General features: G+C 39.8%; 1 protein-coding gene across 2 annotated transcripts in view; it reads right to left on the bottom strand.

Moving 5' to 3' along the window:
• Positions 1-25,214, bottom strand: part of PLA2G7 (phospholipase A2 group VII) — an 80,003-nt gene extending 54,789 nt beyond the window's left edge. The window contains exons 1-2 of one of the 2 annotated variants that reach the window (XM_044004615.1): positions 25,136-25,214; positions 16,371-16,505 (exon numbers count right to left, since the gene is read on the bottom strand). The gene's annotated coding sequence lies outside the window, so the exon portion shown is untranslated. Of the gene's footprint in view, positions 1-15,591; positions 15,839-16,370; positions 16,506-25,135 lie in introns of those variants that run through there. The other variant, XM_044004614.1, reaches the window with a different exon arrangement.
• Between the last annotated feature and the right edge of the window lies 1 nt (position 25,215).

The following is a 25,215-nucleotide window of genomic DNA, read 5'->3' on the forward strand; positions in this document are numbered from 1 at the left end:
GGAAGGAAGGAAGGGAGGAAGGGAGGAAGGGAGGGAAGGAAAGGATGGATGGAAGGAAGGAAGGAAGGAAGGAAGGAAGGAAGGAAGGAAGGAAGGAAGGAAGGAGGGAGGAAAAGGTCGAACAGTGAAAGTGAGAAGACATAGAGTGGTTGTCATTTTTATCTTTCTATTTACAGTACCTAGAACACTGAAGGCATTTTAAAGAACCATTTCTTGGATTGGATACTAAGAAAAGAAAGTGATTCCAGAAGACTGATGATGTATGCCTTCTACCTCTTGGCAGAGATATGATGGTGTAGAGGTGGAGGATGAGACATACGTTTTTAAGTATTGTCAATATGGGATTTGGGGGGAGTTTGATTATACTTATTTATTACAAGGAAGGGATTTTATTATGGGGTGGTACAGGAAAAATTTAGGGGAGGTTAGTGACAGTGATTAAAAAAACAAAAATAATAAAAACAAAAACAAAAACTCAGTAACACCTCCAATAACAATAATAAGAAGAAGAAGAAATGAAAGCAACTAACCAGAGGAATTCAGTCAGAAACTTGGTCGTTTGCCAGTGAAATATCAGCTTCAGTTCTTGTGCTTGGAAGCATAGATGGAGTTTTAGAAACCTTTTCCTGGGAGACCAGGAAAAATGCAGACAAAACAGGCTGGGAATTAAAACCTGTCAGCCTTTAGAAATTTAACTTTGTCTTTCTTATTTTATCCCCAGCACTTAGCAAAGTGCTTGGTACATGTTAAGCACCTAAAAATACTTACTGACTCATTGACTTATTGACTGCAAGAATAAGGTCGAGAGAGGGGATGGAAATATAGCATAGGATAAAATATTTTTGAAATACTGGTCACAATATTTAGGAATGGTGATTCAGGACAATGTATTAAACCTGGGATGTAAACTTAATGTATCTTCTTCCCTTCCCCTCAACTTTCTTTTTCTGCCTTGCCCAATATTCCCAAGCCAGTTTAGGAGAGGATGCAGGACATAATTCTGTGTCATGGTGCCTATCTGGGCATGTTTCTACCCACCAAAGTTGGTGTGCCCAAGGCAGATCTGAAGAGATGATCATGTCTTTATTGAATTCCTGCTTTGTGACTGTATGTATGTTCTCCCTTTAGAGGCAGTTAGACCTGAAGAGGAGAAATCCTGAGTACAAATTTGACCTCAAAACTTACTAACTGTGTGAGCCTGGACAAGTCTGTTAATCTCTGACTACCTCAGTTTCCTTAACTGTAAAAGAGGGTTCATAATAGCATCTGCCTCCCAGGGTTGCTTTGGGGATCAAATGAGATAACATTTGAAAAGTGCTGAGCATAGTGCCCAGCACATAGTAGGTGCTTAATAAATGCTTGCTTATTTTCTGTAGGTTACAGGTTGTCCCAAAAGTCTTGGTGCACTTTAAACTATTAAAGCTTAACAGAGTCCTTCCTAAAATGTTAAAGCTAAAAACTACACAAAGACTTTTGGGACCCTTTGTATAAGGTGGAATTATGACTTTGCTCCCAACAACTGTAGATGGTATTAGTCCATTGACTTCTTAAACTCATAGTGCCCATTTTCACTCCTCCTAAATCTTACCACTGATGCATTGTGGGAAAATATAGAACAGGCAGGAGGTCCCCTGGAAAACCCTTCAACACTGCCCTTTAGGCATCTAGTCCTTCCTTACTGTCTCAGAGATTTTCCTCTGCCTCCTCCCTAAAGAGAGGCAATGTTAGGAAGTAGACAGAGAGCTGGTCTCATAGCCAGGAATGCCAAGGTTCAAGTGTACCCTCAAGATAATTAACTGATGTGAAAATGGGTACCTTGATTTGCTTGAGTCCCCTAGTTATCCAGGTAATCAGAACAACTTACGAGGACTGGCTGCATTGGCTAACATGCCAACAGTCCTTTGCAATGACCAAATTCAACCTAGCTGGAAAATCAGTAACTCTGAAGCCAATTAAGCTCATAGCAGCATTGAAGCAGATCCGGAACTATTTGGTAATGGTGGTTTATGGACCTTCAAGAGACATTCCTATCTTACCTGACTGTACATTATGAGACTATGAACATATCCTGTTTATGGTCTTAATTGTCTCAAGCTCTTCCCCAACTCTGGTTATGGGACTTTCAGAATTATCCTTTTTTTGAGAGATGCCCTTATCACAACATCTCCTAATCAAACCTTGAACTGTGAACTGCTTATCAAGGATGCTTTCTGATTTGTGTATCAAAGGCCACCTCCTTGACCCCTGGGATTTTTCACTCCCCCTCCCCTTGAGAATGGAACTCCCTAAGACCTGCCTTTCCTTCCAAAATTCCTTAGTGTCTTTTAATAGATATAGATATAGATTCAGATTTAGATATAGAGATATAGATATAGATATAGAGAGACATAGTATGCCCCCACAGTCTCCTACCTGTTGTTCTATTCAGCATAAGTTGGATAGTAGCCATGCAGCATGTTAAAGAAAGGTTTTTACCTTTCTTTAGTTTTACAGGCATTGTCTTTGGTTTTCCTTCCCTTTTGGGAAGAAGAGGATTTAAATCTCAAGAACTGGTCTTTGTGTTCTCTGGAGAACTGGCCTTCGCATTTTTCCTGTCTTCCCCTTTGGGGAATGAAAGATCCAGATTCCATTTAAGAGAGGTTTGCCTTGGTTTACACTGGCTATATGAACCTGGTCATCGCTTAATTTCTCAATTCAACACAAGACTCTAGGAGTTGCAGAATTGTTGTCAATGTACTTTGGCAAAGGAAATCAAAGAAAAAAAAAAGATGTGTCCCATTGTATTGTTGGATTATATGTGAATGAATATATGGAATATATGTTTCTCAGAGACAGGGAAGAGAGGGTAAACCATGGGTACCAAAAGATCAGTTAAAATGCAGCCTCTGAAGCATACTGGACCATTTGATGTTCTAGGATATTCTCTGAGACTAAGTTATGGACCAGAAGTTTCTAACCAGGAGAATGCTTCATGGTAAGAAAATCAAAGGTCTGATTCCTCCTTGCACATAAACATTTATGAATGTAAATTTCCTCAAGTTGATTTATACATGATATCCCACCTCTACCCACTCTACACTGCAACCAACTAAATTATAAACTGTTTGAGGAAAGGCACAATATCTCTAACCATATTTTTCATTTTCAGAGTGCTGTGTACCCAGCAGGCAATGCCTCCTGACCAAACCCCTCACATTTTATGCAAATGAGAGACTACCACTTCCTCCCTGAACAAAGCTCCATTATAAACTATCAAGAGATGCTAGTTTCCTTAGATTCTACCTCCCTTTGTTATGTGGGCAATTAAGATCTCTGGGGAGATACTAATTAGCATTTCTAGACTTGAACTCTAAGACCTCAGAGACTAGGAGCCTTTCAAATGTTGGCTTTCTTTCCCTTAGAAGAAAAGGTATTGCCTTCTGCCAAACTTTTACCAGCTTAAGGCAATTACAAATTTATTTTTAATGGGAGAGTTGGGAACACTGAAGAATCTGAGTGCCTGTAAAAAGACTTGTGAATCTGGACGTTTCAGTTGAATAGAAAGAACACTGGCTCTGGGAAGCATCAACCCTAGGGTCAAATACTGCCTGTGACATATAATCCCTGTGTAACCTGGACAAATTATTAAACCTTGATACATTTTAGTATCCTCAACCATAAAAATGAAGAGGTGCTTTGCAATTTTTTTTTTTTTTTGCAGGGCAATGAGGGTTAAGTGACTTGCCCAGGGTCACAGAGCTAGTAAGTGTCCAGTGTCTGAGTCTAGATTTGAACTCAGGTCTTCCTGAATCTAGGGCCAGTGCTTTATCCACTGTGCCACCCTCGTTTTTTGTTGTTGTTGTTGTTGTTGTTGTTTGTTTGTTTTTTTAAGTGAGGCAATTGGGGTTAAGTGACTTGCCCAGGGTCACACAGCTAGTAAGTGTTAAGTATCTGAGGCCAGATTTGAACTCAGGTACTCCTGACTCCAGGGCCGGTGCTCTATCCACTGCACCACCTAGCTGCCCCTCCACCCTCGGTTTTAAGTTTTAATAGTGTAACTATACTGCTAGGTGGTCCCATGGATACAGTGCCAGGCTTTGAGTCAGGAAGACTCTTCTTCCTGAGTTCAAATCTGGCTTCAGACACTTTTTAGCTGTGTGACTCTGAGTAATTTAATCCTTTTTACCTCAGTTTCCTCATCTGTAAAATGAAATAGAGAAGGAAGTGACAAACCACCACAGTATCTTTGCCAAGAAATCCCCAAAAGGAGTCATGAATAGTCAGACACTACTGAAAAATGACTAAGCAAAAACCCCTAGCTCAGACCTCTAACATTCTATCTATGGCCAAAGCCCCTTTTCTGTCTTCTCTCCCTTTAAAGTTTCAGGAGTCTTGGCCTAGACAGCAGAGACCCACCTCTTTGGTGTCAGATCTCTACATTTGGCAGTCAGATACTTTGGACTCTGGTATTAGGCAGCAGAGATCTGACTCTGACACAACCAAAGGGTTAACAAACAGGTCTGCAGCTTCTACTTCATGGTCTAATAGACAATATTTTTTATAAAATTATTTGGTGTCTTTTACAAATCTTTTCTGATAACACTGCATGCCCCTCCCTGACAAATGGAAAACTTCCTTGTACCAAAGAAAAATAATTAAGCAAAAATATATATTCTATCAATGCAGATTACATCTCCATTCCTTAGTAAATGTTTTTCATTCATTGCAATCACCAAGAAAATTTGTGTTACCAGAAGCTGGAGTCCTGCCACAAACACGTTTATAATCAGAGGTTTGGCAGTCAGCTCAAAGCAGCTCATTAAGAATCAGATAGTTAAATTTTCAGCTGACCACCTGAGAAATACCACAATTTGGGGCTTGATGTATTGTTTTGCTGATTGTCTAGATTTAAGAAAGTGATGGAGAAAAAAAATTAAAAAAAAGAAAGTGATGGAGAAAATAAATTAAAAATTAAAAAGTGTACCTAACATGTCATTTCCCCCCTCCCCCCTCCCTCCCCCCCAGCCAGCCCCAGTGAATTGTTTTCCAGCACCCCTGCCTCCTGTGATTCTATGTGGAAACTTAGCCCACATAGCCTCAGATGACTTTTACAGAAAAGTTAGAACAGCTCATCTTATTCGAGAGCTGATAAAGCTGCTGTTTAGGACACTTATGGCCTTAGCAATAACAGCAAAGAACCACAGGAGGAAGCAAACACAAAATGAGAAGCTTGCTGTGTAGAAATCATTTGACCAAAAGGCAAACAAGGTCTTCTAAGTCTAGATACAGGACTTCTGACTCCACACCCAAAAAGAATTTACTTTTAGTTTTCAAATATTCATGTTTGCCATTATGTACCATTAACCTAAGGCACCTAAGGTTATGCCCACACCTCCCCCCCCCCATGGGTGTACTACTAATTTTTTAACAACTGTTTCTTTAAACAACAACAATTAACAACTGTTTCTTTAAACAACAACAACAATGACCACAACACACTTTAATTTCCATTATTATTTTCTCCATCCTTTTCTCAAGCCTAGACTGTCAACCAAATAATAAAACAAGCCTTGATTTGTAGCATTTGCCAATTTCGGGGGTATAAATGCTCGAACTGAAAATTTAACAATCAGCTTTCAAATTGGTTTGAGCTAGCTCCAGCAAATCCCTATCCCCATCCTTTACACTGCTCCTTGCCCTCCCTCCCCAATTTATCTAGGTCTACAGAGCAAATAAGGGTCAAAATGAAAATCTAATCAGATTATCCTCCAAATTCAAACTACCAAAGCACACTTTAACTGTAAAAGTTTCTGAGGTAAGAAAGACAATTCAAAGACTTTCAAGGTTTCCAAAACCATGCAAAGATTCTCAATGCCACCTGGGCAGCTGAACTTGTTAGCCTTCTAAGGGCCAGCCTACTCTGCCACTAAGCGGGGAGGGAGATATGCAGGATAGGCATCTCCAGGTAGGTCTTGAAGGCATTTCAGAGATTGGAACTTGCAGACTTTCAAATAACTGTTTTGTGGTGGCAGCATTAGAAAAAAATGTAGGCTTTTTTTTCCGTGGTCTGGTTTGTTGTTTTGAGGGAGATGGGGAAATCACATATCACATGTGCTCCAGTGCTATGTATTTCCATGATGAGGGGTAGATAGGGAGGGTGGGGAGATATCACAGCATAAGTGTTTTGAGAAGCACAGCCTGGTTTAACAACTAGACACATAACAATTACAGACATCAGCAGGTTTGGTTTTGATTTTTTTAAAAAATCCATCTCCAACATCAAACAGACAAATAGAACACCAAATAGGAAACAAGAGAGGGTTTATTCTTTAAAAATGTGTGTGTGTGTGCATGTGTGTACACACATACATCTTCCTTGCTACCCACATTTGGGAGCTAAAGGTACCATTTACCTCTGTTGAATAATAATAATTTACTAAATGATATCCTAGGCAAGGATTCTGTGAGCTTGTTTTAAATATATATGGATGCATACACATATAACTGTTTTATTATAATTGGTTCCCTTTGTAATGCAATCAACTTTATCTTATGCATTTAAAAACATGACTCTAAATAGGGGTTCTTCTAGGCTTTACCAGGCTGCCAAATGGGATAATGATACAGAAAAAAGTTAAGATCTTCTGATTTAGAAGGTCCAGATCAATTAAAACACTACTTAAATTTCCCAAGTCATGGTGGTAAATTATTGACCTGCAAGGTCTGGATTTAATACACCAAATGCAGAAACGTAGCAATGATCCAGAAAGAAGACACCCAATGGGCAACTTAATTACCATCCACTTATTAAGTGCTGAGTGGGTGGACCTTTATTTATGCAAGAGGTATGTTTCAGAAAACCTGTAGTAAACAGCTTTTGCAAGTTGAAACAATGTGCCACTGGGACTCACTATTTAAAGGAATAATGAAGTAATTTTTTTTTTGTAAATGGGAGGCTCCTTTTATGAAATCAATCATATCTTCTCCCCACCCCCACCCCAATTTGTCATTTTTTGTAAATCTGGAACTTTTCCTATATTGTATTTCCTTAAGGAAGAGTCCACTAGGGCAGTGATTTCCATACAGTTGGTAAAGTTCAACCCAATTCACTGTTGACTTGGCAGCTGCTGTCACATCATAAATGGTTACCCTGATCTATAGTGCTTATTGCTATCAAACACTCAGATTTCTGGGTGAAATAAAAAGGGATGGGGGTGGGGTGGGGGAGTGAGGCATCGGGAGGAGGGATATCCTAACCGATCTTCATGATACACGGAAAATAGGCTTGGATGTGGAGTAAAAGAGTCTGGGTTCTAATCCTGCCTTTGCTGCTGACTACCTATGTTTCTTTCAATAAATTACTTATGTGGGCATATTTTTTCAATCTTTAATATGTGGAGGTTAAACTAGACAGCTTCTGACATGTCTACCAGTCCTAAATCTATGAGAGAATTAGCTTAGATGGCCTTTAAGTTCCCTTCTCACTCTATGCCTATGTCTTGTACTACATGTTAAGGCTAAAATTCTAGCTAAACTATCTAGAATATCTAATGAATGGTCTCCAATAAATTATAAGCTTTAGCAAGAGTTAGACTTTTAAGCATTTATTAAGGAGAATAAGAATTTGGTAAAGAGAGGTGGAAAGGCCTGATTCATCCATCTATTAAAGGGAGAGAGCATTCCTAGCTCTGCTCTCCACCAGAGTCCACATGAAAGAGAAAGAGTCAGAGTGCCAAGCTCCCCCTTCTTCCTCCCAGAAGCAAACGTCACTTCCTGACGCCAAAGAAAAGACACATGGTCTGGCCCTCAGAGATCTTTACCTCATGGCAGAGCTTTTCTACAGTAAGTCTCCAGCAGGTGGCATCATTCCAATCATTACATACATATTCACATGAATTCTCCTTTTTATCTTTTCTCTACAGATTATTAGCTCTTTAGGACCAAGGACTGTCTGGATTTTCTATTAGTATATCAAGTGCTTAGCACTGTACTTGTGACAAAGTAAGCCCTTAATATATACTTCCCCATTCCATCCCAAATGATCTACCCTCATGGGAAAAATTTAAAAAAACAGCCATTTCAGAAGTATGCTTCAGGAACTCAAAGATCATTTCCTATGTAATCCTTTTAGCCTTCCCAGAATTAAGAACATCATTTGTTGTTTGGTTATTTCTGATTCTTTATGACACCATTTGGAGTTTTCTTGGCAAAGATACTGCAGTGGTTGGACATTTCCTTCTCCAGCTCATTTTACAGATGAGGAAACTGAGGCAAACAGGATTGTGACTTCTTGCCCAGGTCACACAGGTAGCAAGTGTCTGAAGTTGAATTTGAATTTAGGAAGATTCATCTTCCTGATCCTAAGTTCAGTGCTCTATCCACTGCACCAACTAGCTGCCCCTTTAGAATATCATAGGCACGGGGCAGCTAGGTGGTACAGTGGATAAACCACTGGCCCTGGATTCAGAAGGACCTGAGTTCAAATCCGGCCTTAGACACTTGGTATGTCCTAGCTGTGTGACCCTGGGCAAGTCACTTTACCCTCATTGCCCTGCAAAAAAAAACAAAGAAGAAAAAAAGAAAAAGAAAAAAAGAATATCTCTGCCCTTAAAAACTACATAAGGTGACTAGAAAACAAGCAAGACACATATGAAAAAGAAACACAGCAATGCAGTAACGAATGAATTCTGTGCTGATGAGAGCTTTCTAGGTCTGTATAATGTGATCAATTGTGTGATATGTTAGGATAAAGCATAATGCTAAGGCAAAGTCATCGGTCTAATTCTTCTGTGGGCTTTGAATGTGACAAGTGGATGGTATCTTAGCATTCATGCAGTCCACCTAGAAAACTGAGATAGGTTAAGACACTTCCCCAAGGTCACACAGTTTGTGACAAAGCGAGGACTAGGCCCTGGGTCTTTTGGTGTTCTCTCCTTTACACTACTCAGCAGTGTCCAGCATGAATCAGGAGCTTATTGAGTTACTGATTCAGCTGTTTTGCAAATGGAACTAAGAGAAGAGAGTGTAGATCATGACATTTATTTTGTGACTCTCCATGGTTGTTGAGTGATTTTTCATTTGCATCTGACTCTCTGTGATCCCATTTAAGATTTTCTTTTTTTTTTTTCAAAATTTTTTATAATTTAAAAATTTTTTTCAATTTTTTTCAATTTTTTATTTTTTCATTTAGGATTTTCTTGGCAAAGATACTAGAGTAGTTTGTCATTTCCTTCTCCAGCTCATTTGATGGATGAGGAAACTGAGGCAAACAGGGTTAAGTGACTTGCCCAGGGTCACATAGCTAGGAAGTGTCTGAGGCTGGATTTGGACACACCAAGAAGAATCTTCCTGACTCCAGGCCCAACACTCTATGCATTCTACCACCCACCTTCACTGGTGCTCTGTGGACTATTAGGTAAATTCGTCAGCCTGGCATAGAAGGCCTTCTACAGTCTCACACCTTCTTTTTGGATATATCTCCAGCTACTTCCACTCTCCTTGTGCCAACCAAACCAGCTGACTCAGCATTTCTGAATCGGTCCCACACTTTCCCCCATTGATGTTAGTGAGTACTCACACTTACAGTCTACATTCCTTTTCTTCTTTGCACCCATCCTTGAAGACAAAGTTCAAATGCTAACCTGCTACAAATAGCTTTCCCTGATTTTCTAATCAAATACGACCCTTCCTTCTTTTCAATTGTCAAAATCATATCTATCTCTATATCTATCTATATCATGCAGTTTAGGGGGCAAAGTAGACAGATTATTTGGTGTGGACTCAGAAAGACCTGAGTTCAAATCCAGACTTAGAGACTTAATAATGTCTGAACATAGGAAAGTCATTTCACATCAGCCTTAGTTCCCTCATCTATAAAATGGGTATTATTATACCATCTTCTTCCTAGGGTTGTTGCGAAGATCATAGTTCATATTTTTAAAGTGCTTTATAAACCTTTAATCACCATATAAATCTTATCTATTATTCTTTTCTGTACAAAATTGACATGTTGTTGTTTGGTTGTTTTTCAGTTGTGTCTGACTCTTTGCAACCCCATTTGGGTTTTTTTTGGCAGAGATACTGTTGTGATTTTGCCATTTCCTTCTCTGGCTCATTTTACAGATGAGGAAACTGAGGCAGAATTAAGTGACTTAACTAGGGTTGCATAGCTGGTGAATTTACATGTGCACATGTCTTATTCCTTCTTCTAATAAACATTAAGTTCCCTGATGACACAGACTATAGCTTTTTCCTTTTTAAAAAATATACTTCCATTGTGCCTAGCTTAGGGTCTTGTGCATAGGAGCAGCTCTAAAAAAAAAGTGTTGATTTGAATTTATTTTCAAAATCAGGGAAGCTGAAAGGCTGCAAAGAAGACTTTACATAGTAGTTAATTCACTCAGTTTCCAAAAAATACCAATGTTTTTGTCTTTTAATGATGAAATGAAGACTGTTCAGCTTAAATCACAACAAATCCAGCTGGAAAGGACAAAAGTAATCCCTAGGTTACATCCAGGCATTTGCTATGTGGCATTATGATATACTCAGCTCTTGGCTTAACATCCTATGAGGCCAATCTCAGCACTCGATGAGGAAATTCAGTCACCAGGAATAAAGAGTAAAATGAATAATAGAGAGAAATGAAGAAAGTCGAGGGAGCCAAGAGGCCCCCAAATGATAAGGGTCTGAGTGAGTCCTCAGAACAAACTCCACATTCAAGGGATGAATGAGGGAGGGTTGTTTCTCCATTTGGTGACACTTTTTTTCTTTTTACACCTCTAACCCATTGAATCTGGGCAAGGCAGAAGCAGTGAGATACGGGGGGAAACAACCCTCACAGTAGCTTTGGGTTCAAATGTGACTTCTGACATTACCTATGTGACTTTGGGTAGTTGACCACTAAATGCCTCCTCAGTCTAATGAGGGGATTGGACTCACTGGGGAACTTTCCGGGTCCCTTACTGCTCTACATCTATGACCTTGAGACTGAGAGCATGACAGAGAGAGGATGCCAACTCTTTCTTTGGTGAATTAATCAATCTAAAGAAAATGTTTACATGGGCAAAAAAAAAAAATCCCTTTCTAATCTGTCTCAGATCCTTCTTTAGTTATTCTACTCTGAAAACTCTTAATTTGGCATCAGTGACCTTGTTTTTTTAAAAATATTTTTATAACTGTATTTAATTGGCTTCCTTTTAATATGCTATATTTTGTTTTATAAGACAGCTAGGTGGCACAGTAGATAGAGTGCCAGGCCTGGAGTCAGGGACTGACTCGTTGATGAGTTCAAATCTGCCCTCAGACACTAGTTGTATGATGTTGGGCAAGTCACTTAATCCTGTTTGCCTCAGTTTCCTCATCTGTAAATCTGCTGGAGAAGGAAATGGCACACCACTCTAATATCTTTGCCAAGAAAATCCCAAAGTGGATTGCAGAGAGTCTGAAATGACTGAACAATAACAGCAAAACCCAGGAACATACTGATATTCATTTAAACAATAGGAAAAACTGAATTATAGATCAATAAAAGCCATGTTAAAACAACAACAACCATAGTAATAATAATGAGGGGGATAATTAACATTTTTATAGTGCATTAGGGTTTACAAAGCATGTAACAACATCTCATTTTATCCTGCCAACAATCCTGCAAACTAGGTGCTATTACTATCCCCAACTTACAGATGAAGAAACTGAGGCAGATAGTGGATAAGTGACTTCTCCAGCGTCACATAGCTAGTGAGTTTTCTGAGGCTGGATTTGAACTTAGGTCTTTCTGACTCCTATCCACAGCTCTCTCCACTGTACCACCTAGTTGCTGAATAGGTAATAACAACAATAAGTGATTAACAGTAGTATAATAAGATCTTAGATCTAGAGCTGTGTGGGACCTCAGGGGCCATTTCATCCAACCTCACCATTTTAGAGATGAGGAAACTGAGGCCAAAGGAGATTAAGTGACTGACCCAAGATAATACAGGTAATGATGATGATGATGATTTGGTTTTGTTTGTTTGTTTTTTAGTGAGGCAATTGGGGTTAAGTGACTTGCCCAGGGTCACACAGCTAGTAAGTGTTATGTGTCTGAAGCCGGATTTGAACTCAGGTACTCCTGAATCCAGGGCCGGTGCTTTATCCACTGCGCCACCTAGCCGCCCCAAACTATTTATAGCAGCTCATTTAAAAAAAATTTTTTTTAGGCAATGGGGGTTAAGTGACTTGCCCATGGTCACACAGCTAGTAAGTGTCAAGTGTCTGAGGCCGGATTTGAACTCAGGTACTTCTGAATCCAGGGCCGGTGCTTTAACCACTGTGCAATCTAGCTGCCCCCGATGATGATGATTTTTAAAAAGTTAGATGTGAACCCAGGTCCTCTGACTTTAAATTCGGTGTCCTTACCAAGTTAATTATAGCACTTGTATAAAGTATTTTCACATATTTAATCCTAATACTTGTCCTCATAGGTAGGGTATAGGTTACATCAGTGTCCTCATTTTACCCATGAGAAAATTTCGAAAGGAAATAGTCATTTCCCCAGAGGAACATAGTAAGGCAATGAGTGATGGGGTCTAGAATTCAAATGGCACATGATGTTTAGTCAGTGTTTATTAGCAACAATGAATTGTATTTTCCCCCTATTTTCTTTTCTTTTCTTCCTTCTTTCTTTCTTTTGTTTTTTTGGTTGGGGAAATGAGGGTTAAGGGACTTACTCAGGGTCACACAGCTAGTAAGTGTCAAGTGTCTGAGAACAGCTTTGAACTCAGGTCCTCTTGAATTCAGGGCCAGTGCTTTATCCACTGTGCCACCTAGCTGTCCCTCTAATTACATGTTAAAACATTTTTTAAAACATTTTTACATTTTTTTAAGAAACAAGAGATTAACAAAAATGACTTCCAATTTTTTTAAGCCTGAAATATTTCAGCTCTAATTAGGAATAATGGAAAAAACATTTAATATGTATGTTAAATGCCCTACACAGCACTTAATTCTGCCCACATCCCAAGGGGTGGATAAAAAATCTAGCCATAGATATTTCTATGGGCCTTATTAGAAATGAAGCTGTGATTCTATAAAATTTTGCACTCCGAAAGCCTTCTTCCTCACTTCAAATTGCTCTTTTTTCTGGATCTTTCCTTGGTCCCCTTCTCACTCTTATCTTGTTTATATGCTGTTACCTCTTCTACTACTAGCTAACATACATGTAGAACTTTGAAATTTATAAAGCATTTCATATACATATGTATATAATATCATTTGAACCTTACTATCCTCATTTTACAGATGAGGAAACTGGGGCAGTGACTTAGAGACAGTCTCAGTGTCAGAGTGAATGAAGCAGTATTTGAACCTAGATCTCCTTGACTCCAAATCCAGTACTCTATACAACATTCTAGGCCTAATTTAGGTTTCTTCCCTATAAAAGAAGGAAGTTGGACTAGATGATCTTTGTGCTTCCTGCTATAAAGAATGGGTCTATGTTGCTTTTCATCTCAGGGCCTAGTACTGTGTCTAACACATAGATCCATAAGTGTTTATTGAACAGAGAGAAACTTGGCTTAAGTGAACAAATCAGGCTATGTACAAGAAAGTAAGCACTTGATTTTCTCCTTTTCTTCCAGAGAAAATCTATTTCTTAGGTGTGGCAAGAAAGGGGATTTTAACAAAGCGGAAAACCAGCTGATATTCCCCAGAGCTCCAGAAATTTTTGGCTACAGCACTATGTCAGTGAGTTAAGGGTCATAGGTTTCATCCCCAAACAGGTTAGTATATTTGGTCTCTTTCAGACGGTAGTATGTAAAAATAGGTCTGTGCTATTTCATTACTATAAGGGAAAAAAATCAAAACACAGTCACTACTAAAAGTAATGCCTTCTTGTATACAGAGAATAAATAGCCCTTTGGGTGAGCAAATGAAATGCTCCTACATAAAGGGCTGGGAAAAGAGAATGGAATAGAGAGAATGCCTAACAGAGGAGTGAGATGATATGGAACATGTACCCAAGGGGAGCCTAAACCAACAAACCCTTTACCTAGGCCCTACATGTGAGTCTCTAAGGGGAGACTTAGATCAAGAGATCTGAATGGATGCTAGAACAGGCACTAATATACTTAGAGTGGATACCATTCTCCAATCCTATAAATGTTCACTGATGATACTTTGTACATAGTAGATGCCCAATAAATAAATATTAGGGAGACATTATTGTACAAGGAAAGAACCTAGCTTTGGAATAAAGGACCTAGATTGAAATTCTCCCTTTGACAAACTATTTGTGTGTCCCTGGGCAATTCCCCCAACTTCTCTGGTCCTTAGTTTTCTTATTTGCAAAATGAAGGGGTTGGGCTAGATCACTGGTGTGAAACTCAAGTGGAAATGGAAGACACTAATCCAAACAATGTAAGGATCTCTGAAGACTGACTTCCTTTTTTAAAATGTAGTGTTAGCTAAGCTTTATAGCATTTTTATTATTTTGTTAAATATTTCCCAATCTGGTTTGGTGGCAAGCTCAGCGATTGACATTTCTGGGATAAAAGGATGACCCCCTTCAGTTTTAAACCTATTATCTTTCCTATTAGAGTAGAAAACTGGGTTGAATTTTAAACAGAAGTCTTATTGCTGCACCTTTTCAGACTACCAAAAATTCAGAGAGGCATCTCTACAATCTGGTTAAAAAATGGCTAGAGGTGTGGGAGCAAGCACCTTGCCCTTCCTTGTCCCCAACACTCATAAAGAGGGCTGCAGTATTAGCTTCGTTCCTGCTTCAGTAGCCCAAGCATCGTATGGGTAAGTGACTTACACAAGTATCTTCATTGTTCCTTTATCTTGAAATAGTGGTAGGTGCATATGAAAAAACTGCCAACCAACACCACGGCCACCTTACCAATGCTACCAAAAATGGGGTGGGGGATAGATCTTATGATAGGTTAGGGGTGTTTTCCCCAAGCCAGAAACTTCTGCCAAGGGCTGCAGGTGAGATGTGAAGCATTCCTCCTCCCAAGCGTTGCAACATATATATTTTTGAAAACCACCTTCCCGTGTGACATGCTGATCTTATCCTGTTCAGTCTCAAACATTATCGCCAGAGTGAACTGGCAGGAAAGAATTGTATGGAGTTTGAGTTGTGAATGGGATTAGGGCCAGGGGTACATGGTTTTAATGCGTCCCCTTGTTCAAAAGGCAATAACCCAGGAATGGAGTTTACAGGGTTAATATGCCCGAAAGCTCCCTTCGGCCCAGCTTTTTATTCACCTTCCCAGCATGGTCCAGCCTCCTCACTTCTTAGGCATTTCCAAGGCAGGTCCCTCTCAAAGGATGAAGTTTGGAGGAGTACGAAGACTGGAGCTCCGTACTGGGCTCCGTCTGTCCTCAGACTCTGCCCAGGTCCTGGTCACCCTCGTACAGAAGGCTCATTCTCCCGCATTTTCCTCTTTAGCACGCCCAGCCTAACCTGGGCTCCATTGCCCGCTCTGTCCCCCGCGACAAATCCCTCAAAGTGGGGGAAAGAGGAGTTCCCGCAACAGCATCCCCCAATTCTGAGCCCGCCTTCACTTCTAGCTTCCACATCGCCTCTCTTCCCTCCCCGCAATCGTAGTCCCGCTGTCCTCTCCTTACCCCTCTGCGGTGCGGCTCCCAGGACCAGAAGTCTCCTAGCCAAGCCCCAGGGCCGCTTCGGGGTCTGAGAACAGAGCTAGTCCAATCGGAGCCTCGGTCTCCGCCGCCGCCTCCACCTCTGGATGCTATCCCGCCCCTTTTTCCTCCCCCCCACCCACTGTGCTGCAGCTGTAGGTCCTCTAGCTTCTTCGTCCTGTAAAGACTGGAAAGCTTCTGTAGTCCCCTTTGCCTGACTCCCGAAGGATTCTGCTCTAATCAATGCCCTTCCTCCCCTGCATCCCTGTAGGGTAAAGGGAGGGGCCGAGGGCGGAGCTGATCTCCATCTGCCCACTCGCAAACATTTGCTTTGCACGGAGCTATCCAAGCTATCCCTGAGTTAGCCTAAGGCTTCTGCAGCCTACCCATCCGACTCGTCCTGGACTCCTGCATCCGCTTTCCATCCAGGGAACCCAGAAACACAGACCTGACCTTGTGTAACGTGTGTAGAATGGGGCCATGCACCGCCCACTCCACTAGATCTGTCTCAAACAACTCACCCTGGTTAATGCAACAGCTAGTGATTGAGGCTAGGCACTAAAGACCCAAACACAAATTCCAAACAGCCTCTACCTCCAAAGAGTCCATATTTTATAGGAGGGAAACATAATAAATATGTTTATTGACTCACATGCTGATGAGAGAAGCGGCACTTGACTGGAGGCTTGAAGTGAACTAAGAATTGCTAGGTCAAGAATTAAATAGGGAGAACATTAGGGATTGATCAATCAACAAGCACTTACAGTCCGCTTCAGGCACTGTGCTAGAAGCTGGGGATATAGGCATGGTGAACGGATTCTGCGAAGGCATAGAGCTGGAGATGGAATGTCCTGCTCCGGGAACAGCAAGTGGACCAGGCTGTCTGGAACGTAGAGCGCCTAGAAAGATAAAAGGCATGGGGGAAAATCTTGTGAAATCAATCGAGAACACAGTTTCTTAAGCTAGGTTTCAGTGGGTAGATGAACTTGGATGGGGGGGGGGGGCGTGTTATATTTTAAAGTTAAAACATCTAACTAACCCTCACTAAACCTCTAAAGGGAATTTGGCATTTCCTTCGATTATGAATGCGAGTCACAAACAATTATTTTGAGAAGCAGTGCATGGGCTTCACCAGACTTCGAAAGGGGTCCATGACTCAAGAAAGTTAAGAACCCCTGTTCTAGAGCAGGGCTTCTTAAACTTTTTTCACTTGTGGTGCCTTTTCTCCCAAGGAATTTTTACTCAGCCCTGGGTATATAGGTATATAAAATAGGTACATATAATCTTTTACTGTTGCCAAATTTTTCCATGACCCCCACATTATGGGGTCGGGACCCACAGTTTAAGAAGTTTTGGTCTAGAGGATCCCCTGCTAGTTTTACCAACAAAATCTGATTAAATAATGGCAAATATTTGATCATTATTTTTATGTCTTTATTCTAAAATTATTTTAGTCTTCCCACCCCAGTTATATATACATGTACATACATACATACATACATACATATACACACGTGTTCAACTCTATATCATAATCTGCTCAGACCTATGTTTTGGTGCATACTGACAGTAATAGGGTGAATTTCTCCCACCGTCTTTGGAGAGGCCCGATGTAATGTCACACTACACAGCTAAATTTAATCTAGAGTAATTTGAATGAATTAATCTTAATTAAACCCAATCTATCATGAGGTCAGAAGCCAAAGTGCAGAAAGTTAAGAAGAGAGTAATAGTGGGTCAAGAAACATATATAGTCAGGGCAGCTAGGTGGTGTAGTGGATAGAGCACCGGCCCTGGAATCAGGAGGACCTGAGGTCAAATGTGGTCTCAAACACTTAACACTTACTGGCTTTGTGACCCTGGGCAAGTCACTTAACCCCAATTGCCCAGAAGAAGAAGAAGAAGAAGAAGAAGAAGAAGAAGAAGAAGAAGAAGAAGAAGAAGAAGAAGAAGAAGAAGAAGAAGAAAAGAAACATACATTGTCTACTATGTGCCAGGCACTATGCTGCGTTTAGGATATAAAAAGAGGCAAGAGGTAATCCCGATCCTCAAGGACCTCACTTGCAAACATATGTACAAAGCAAACTACAAACAAGATAAATAGGAAATAATTAACAGAGGAAAAACATTGCAATTAAAAGGTGTTGAGGAAGATTGTAGAAGTTGGGATTTGAGTTGGAACCTAAAGGAAATCAGGAAAGACAGTAGAGTGGAGAAGAGAGTGTTCTAGGCATAGAGAACAGCTAGAGAAAATGCCTGGAGCTGAGATATAGAGTATCTTGTTTGTAGATCAGCCAGGAAGAGAATGTCACTGTATCAAAAAGTATGTGACCAGGAAAGGTAGGAGAAGTCTAGGTTATAAGGGTTTTCATTGGCAAACAGAGCATTTTATATTTGCTCCTGGAGGCAATAGGGAGCCACATGAGTTTATGGAATAGGTGTGGGTGGAGGTGGGGGGTGGGAACTTTTGATGTCGGAAATCACTTTAGTGACTGAATGGAGGATGGATTAGAGTAGGGAGAGACATGAGGCAAGCAGACCCACCAGTGGACTATTGCAAAGGTGTTAAGGACCTGCACCAGAGTGGTGGAAGTGCCAGAGGGGAGAACGGGGCATAGTGCAAAGATGTTGCAAAGGTAAAACTGACAGGCCTTGGCAAGAGCTTGGATATGGGGAAGGGGATGATAGTGAAGATCTGAAAGACCCCTAGGCTGTGAGACTGAAAGATGGGAGGATGGTGTTGGTATCTATAGAAACAGGGAAGATAGGAGGGGAATGTGGGGGCAGGGAGGGAAGGTTTAGGGGAAAAGGTAATGAGCTTGGTTTTGGACAGACTGAGTTTAAGATATTTCCTGAACTGCCAATTTGAGATATCTGAAAGACAGTTGTAGATCTGAGATTGGTCATTTTCACCATGGGATGGCCTTTCTGCATTCACTGAAAGGGAAACAAGCCTAGAAAAGTTAAGTAACATGAACAAAGCCACAAAGATAAATGTAACATACTGCTTCTCACATATTTCACATATCATTGAGGGTAGGGTGGGGGGATCTTCATCTGAAACCTAAGTGGCTAAGAAAAATCACATCAAATATTTGTATTCTTAAAAATAGTTTATAAATAAGTTGGGTGACAATAATGGCAATTTAAATTTTAAGATTTAAAACTGTTATGGTTAAAATAATTACAAGACACCAGTTTGGGGCAAGCATATTATTGATTTATCAATCTCTACCAGTAAGGGATTGACAAAGCAGCTCTCTAGCTTCTTGTGGTAACATCAGGTCAGAAGCACTGAACATCTCCTTGACTGGGACCATATCTCTTTCTATAGTAATCAATACAAAGAACTTGGACCCCACCTTGACTGAGCCAGCAGTTGGCTACTATCTGGGTGTAGTCTTCAGGGGTTCAGTGAGAAAGTAACAAAAAGGGGAATCTGAATTTCCCCCTACACTGGTCATCAATAATTATTTTCTCACATAATGTACTTTCCAATGACTAACCAGTGAGGTAGAGACCTGCATTATTATCCACATTTTACACATGAGAGAACTGAAGCATCCAGTTGTTTGACTTGGCCATGCAAATGAAAAATTTCTAAGAATTAGGTACTCTTTAGAATAAAATCCATGTTAGTTTAATTGTATTTTCCTGAATTTCTCTAACTTAATTGAACTTGTAAAAACAGTTTTCCCTCTGGCAGCACTAAACTAAAAATAAAAATACAGGCTATCCCTTGGCAGAGTCAGGAGTACCTGAGTTTAAATCCAGCCTCAGATATTTACTAGCTGTGTGAGCCTGAGCAAACCTGTTTCCTCTACTGTAAATCGAGTATAATACTAGCATTTACCTCACAGAGTTGTTGTGAGATAAGAATTATAAAGTGCTTAATAAATGCTTATTCCTTCCACCCTCCCCCATTCTTTTATTTTTTATTTAAAAAATTTTTTTTGGTGAGGCAATTGGGGTTAAATGACTTGCCCAGGGTCACATAGCTAGTAAGTGTCAAGTGTCTGAGGCCGGATTTAAACTCAGGTCTTCCTGAATCCAAGGCCAGTGTTCTATCCACTGTGCCACCCAGCTGCCCCTATTCTTTTATTTTTTTAAAATTAATTTAATTTTTAATTTATGGAATAAAACAAGCATTTACACAACATGGTGCAATTAAAAAAGATGATTGCCCATAAAACTGTAAACCTACTATGCACAACTTGCTATTCCATTAAAATATATGAAAAATATTATCATATAATTTTTTCCTTTTTTGTTCTTTCCTCCCCCCCCAAATGGCTACCATTAGAAACAAATAGGTATATATGTAAAATTTTTCTATACATCTATCAGTTCTTTCTCTGGATGCAGATAGCATCTTTCTTTGTATGTCCTTTATAGTTAATGTGGGTAATTATAATAGTCAAAATAACTTACTTGCTCAAAGTCATTCTTAAAACAACAATGTTGTTACTCTATACAATGTTCTCTTGGTTCTGTTCATTTCACTTTTCATTATTTCTTGTAAGTCTATGTTTTTCTAAGATCATTGAGCTCATCATCTCTTATAGCATAGTACTATTCCATCTCAATCATATACTACAACTTCTTCAGCCATTCTCCAATTGATGGGCATCCCTGCAAATTTCTGAAAGACAGTTGTAGATATGAGATTGGTCATTTTCACCATGGGATGGCCTTTTTGCATTCAGAGCTGCTATAAATATTTTAGAATATTTAGAATAGCAACTTTAAACCTAAAGGCTAAATAATAAAACAATATTCTATGGAACACTTGAAAAGAGACAAAATCTGAAGGGCTGCCAAGAATAATTAATAAAGTATTTTATCTACCTCTATTTCATCATCTTCAGATAATAGGCACTCTGTGCTTTGGTGTGCTTCACCCTTGACTAAGATGGTACTCTAGATCTACACCCTGTGGCATTCCTTCAGGAAAAATAAGATCCCAGACCTGCTCCCTCCACAAGAATTCGTTATAGGTGGGAAGCCAAGATAGCAGAATGAAGCTAAAATTTTGCTGAGCTCTCCCAATACATCCCTTCTAAAATTAGTTTAAAAACATACTAGAACTATGAATAACTTAACTATTCTCAGCAATACAATGATCTAAGACAACACCCAAAGGACTGATGATGAAGCATCCTATCCACCTCCAAAGAAAGAAGTGATATTGATTGAACACAGACAGAAGCATGCTACTTTTCACTTTCTTTCATTTTATCTTTTATCCAAGTTTTCTTGTACAAAATGACTAATATGGTAATGTTTTACATAATTGCACAGGTATAACCCATATCTGATTGCTTATTGCCCCAGGGAAGGGGGGGGAGATGAAATTTGAAACACAAAACCATAAATAAAAATGTTTATTATTTTAAAAAATAAATAAAAGCAACTCTGAAAGATTTTTAAGAAACACACAAAATTCTAAGTGGGAAAGCCAAGAATAAAAAATAACAGCCATTTTTTTTCTAGCCCAGAGAAGCTTAGGAAGACAAAAAGAAAGGTCTGTGGACATTAGGGTGGGAGCTGGTAGGATTTTAGTGATGTTGATGGAGCAGCAGCAGCTGTATACTGAAGCAGTAGCAGGGAGAAGCCCAGTAACAGTAAGGGGATTGAACACCTGTTAGAAAGAGATTCCAAGGGACCCCACCCCCATCTCATGCTAGGACAAGAAGAAGGAACAGGGCTCATATAGCAACTTTGTTGTGTATTATCCAGTTCTGGGTCCCGGACTAAGATGGACAGGAGCAGTTAAAGTCATAATGGATCAAGAGCCCTACCTGGGAAAACACCAGAATGCAAACTTGAAAGGCAGTGTGCATCTCCCACTCCAGATCACACCACTTTGGAATCACTGGAAGCTTACAGGCCCCCACTGAGCTATGAAAGGACCAGAAAGACATAAAAGACAGAATCTCAGACCAGACATTTCCTTAGCTCTATCACCAGAGGTGAGCAGAGCCAAACTAACATAAAGTCCAAAGTCAAGAAATAGGCTGAAAAAATGAGTAAACAACAGCAAGCAGAAAAAAGAAAAAAGAAAAAAGAAAAAAGAGGGGGCAGCTAGGTGGTGCAGCGGATAAAGCACTGGCCCTGGATTCAGGAGGACCTAAGTTCAAATCTGGCCTCAGACACTTGACACTTACTAGCTGTGTGACCCTGGGCAAGTCACTTAACCCTCATTGCCCTGCAAAAACAAAACAAAAAGAAAACACAAAGAAAAAAAAGAAAAAGGAAAGAAAAGAAGAGAAAAGGAAAGGAAAGGAAAGAAAAGAGAAAAAAGAACATGATCAAAGAAAATCTATTATGGTGACAGGAAAATTCAAGACACAAACTCAGGAATCAACAATGATTTGAAAACATATATGAGCAAAGTGTCAATGGAAAAATGCAGATTAGACAAAAACCAAACAAGATTTCCTAGAAGAGGAAAAGAAAGAGATTTTTAAAATGCAAAACCAACCAAACAAATGAAAAAATGAATGAATGAATCAAATAAAGGTGGCAGAGAAAAAACTGGGGGAAAATGAGAACCATGTAAGAAAATTATGAAAAGAGAACTAACAGCTCAGTAAAAGAAGCACCAAAAATAACTATAGAAAATAACTCATTAAAATCAGACTCGTCCAAATGGTAAAAGAGGTACAAAAATACTGAAGAAAATAACTCTTTAAAAATTAGAATTGATCAGGTGGGAGCTAATAACTACCTAAGATATCAAGAAATAATAAAATAAAGTCAAAGAAAAAAAAAGAAGAAAATGTGAATTATCTCATAGGAAAAACAACCAACCTGGGACTAGATTGAAGAAAGGTAATTTATGAATTATTGGGATACCTGAAAGCCATGATCAAAAGCAGAGTCTTGATATCATGTTTCAAGAAATTATAAAGAAAAACTTCCCAGAGGCAAAGTATATACATATTGGGTTTTGCTTTTTATTCAACATGTTAGTTACTAAAGCTATCCTGTCTTGCTTCTCTCTCTCTCTCTCTCTCTCTCTCTCTCTCTCTCTCTCTCTCTCTCTCTCTCTCTCTCTCCCCCGCGCTCTCTCTCTCTCAACTTCCCTCCATTTTCTTCTGTACATTTAAAAAATGCTTTATTGATACCCTACTTTTCTTCCTTTGTTCTCCCCCTCCCTTCTTTTCTCCTTTTCTTCCTTTCTCCCTTCCTTTCCTCTCCATTTCTTCTTTACTTCCCTCCCTCATTTCCTTTTTTTCTTTCTTCTCTCTCTTCCTTCTTTCCTTACTCCTTTCCTTCCTTCCCTCCTTCCTTCCTTTCTTTCCTTCCCTTCTTCCTTTCTTCCCCCTCTCCTTTTATTCCCTCCCTCTTTCCCATCTTCCTTCCTTTCTTCCTTCCTTCTATCCTTCTTACTTTTTTGTATCCTAGGTCCTTTTCTCTTCTTCCTATATCCTGTTTCACTTGTTGATCTCATCAACTCCCAATGGATTAAATTATCATCTCTATGCTGATAATTCTCAAATCTACTAATTGAACACTAACCTTTCTCTTAATAGTGTCAAATCTTCACTTGCCTGTTGGACATCTTGAAGTGGAAGTTCTAGAAACATTTTGAACCCAACATAACTGAACTCATTATCTTCTTCCCCAAGGCCTCTCCTCTTTTTAACTCTCCTATGACCATTGAGGTCACCACCATCTTATAAATCACCCAGGCTCAGAACCTAGGTATAATTCTGAACTCCTTATCTCACACCCTATATCCAATCCGTTACCAAGTCCTGTCAATTCTACCTTTGTAACATCTCTCATATGTGCCCCTATTCTCTCCCTTGACACAGATACCACCTTGGTGCAGGCCCTCCTCACTTCATGTCTGGAGTATTGCTGTAGTCTACTGGTTGGTGTTCCTGCCTCAAGTTTCTTCGTGCTCCAACCTATTATCCACTCAGCTGTCAAATTGATCTTCCTGAAATGCAGGTTTGACCCTGTCACCCTATCCATCCCTATTCAATAAACTCCAGTGACTCTCAATCACAACTAGGTTTAAGCATAACATCATATTTTACAGTTTAAACCCTTCATAACCCGGACCCTTTCCACCTTTCATTCTTCATATACCTTACTCCCCTGTAACTATCACTCCAGGGAGACTGATCTTACTGTTCCTTGAAAAAGATACTAAATCTTCCTACTCAGAGCATTTCCAGTGGTTTGTCTTCTATGATTAGAATGCTCTTCCACCATATTTCTGCCTCCTGTTTTCCTTGTCAAGTTTCAGCTAAAATTCCATTGTCCCCAAGGTGCCTTTACCAGTCCTCCTTAATCTTAGTTGCCTTTCCCTTTATATTTTCCCCCAACTTATCCTGTATATATCTTGTTTGTACATAGTTTTTTAAAATGTTATCTCCCCCTTTAGAGCATGAGTCCCTCAAAGGCAGAGACTGTTTTTGCCTTTTTTTTATATCCCCAGCTTTTAGCAGTGTCTGGAAACAAGTTGCTGTTGTTAAGTCATTTCAGTCGTGTCTGACTATGACCCAATTTGGAGTTTTATTGGCAAAAATATTGGTGTGGTTTGCCATTTCCTTCTCTTGATCATTTTACAAATGAGGAAACTGAGGCAAACAGGATACAGTGACTCACTTAAGGTCATACATCTAGGAGTTGTCTGAGGCTGGATTTGAACTCATGAAGATGGGTTTTCCTGATACCAAGACCAGTGCTCTATTCACTGTGCCACCTAGCTGCCCCAAGTTCTGTCTGGAACATAGAAAATCTTTAATAAATACTGACTGTTATCAAAACTCTTTTACTTATCTCATAGTAGAGATACATAGAATTGTTCTTTGCTCTGTTATTTCTCTTTCTGTCTCTAACCTCATAGTCATCAGCCTTTTCTGTAGCAAAGTAGCCAGCTGCAAGCACCATCATTACAGAACTCTGCTTGACTGGCTTTCTAGACTTGCCGATCATTACTACTGTCCTGACTCTCTAGCAGACTCCCTAATGGAAGTAGGGAAAAGAGTTTGAAAACAGCAGCATTTATTTTTTCATCTAAGCATCCTAGTCCAGCCTGTAGACTGTTGAACTCAGAGTCAAGTTCAGTGTTTCATTCCTCAGTCTTCCACTGAATAAACTCTGCAGTTTCATTGAAAGAAACCCTCAAAAGGAGAGCAATCCTCTCCATTTTTCAGTCCACCTTGGAGAATAAGAATTTATCCTTTGTACACTGGCTGGCACAAAGTAGGTGTTTAAATCCTTATTGATGGATGGATTAACTGGGGAGGGGGAGAGAAGCTCTGTGTTTCCTTCCCCATATTTTGTCATTGATACTTTATGGAGAATCCCTTTATCAGATAGTTGTTTTCCAACATGAGAGCTTGCTAAGCGAAAGAGAAGGGACAGATTCATTTTGTGAAGAGGGAGAGGAGGGAAAGGTCTACAGTACAGTGGGGTAGGGGTGGGGCTGAAAGGCAGGCAAGGTCCCCAGCATCTGTGGGAAGGAGTGCTGACTAGAAAGGACGTAAGGGCAATAAATTTCACCTACTTTATACTGCGAGCCAGGTCCAGAAATGCTTGAAGAAAGTCAGGAAGCCAATATGAAAGGGACTTTTCTTTAAGCCAACC

This window comes from Dromiciops gliroides, chromosome 4 (genome assembly GCF_019393635.1).
Source record: "Dromiciops gliroides isolate mDroGli1 chromosome 4, mDroGli1.pri, whole genome shotgun sequence".
Lineage (NCBI taxonomy): Eukaryota > Metazoa > Chordata > Mammalia > Microbiotheria > Microbiotheriidae > Dromiciops > Dromiciops gliroides.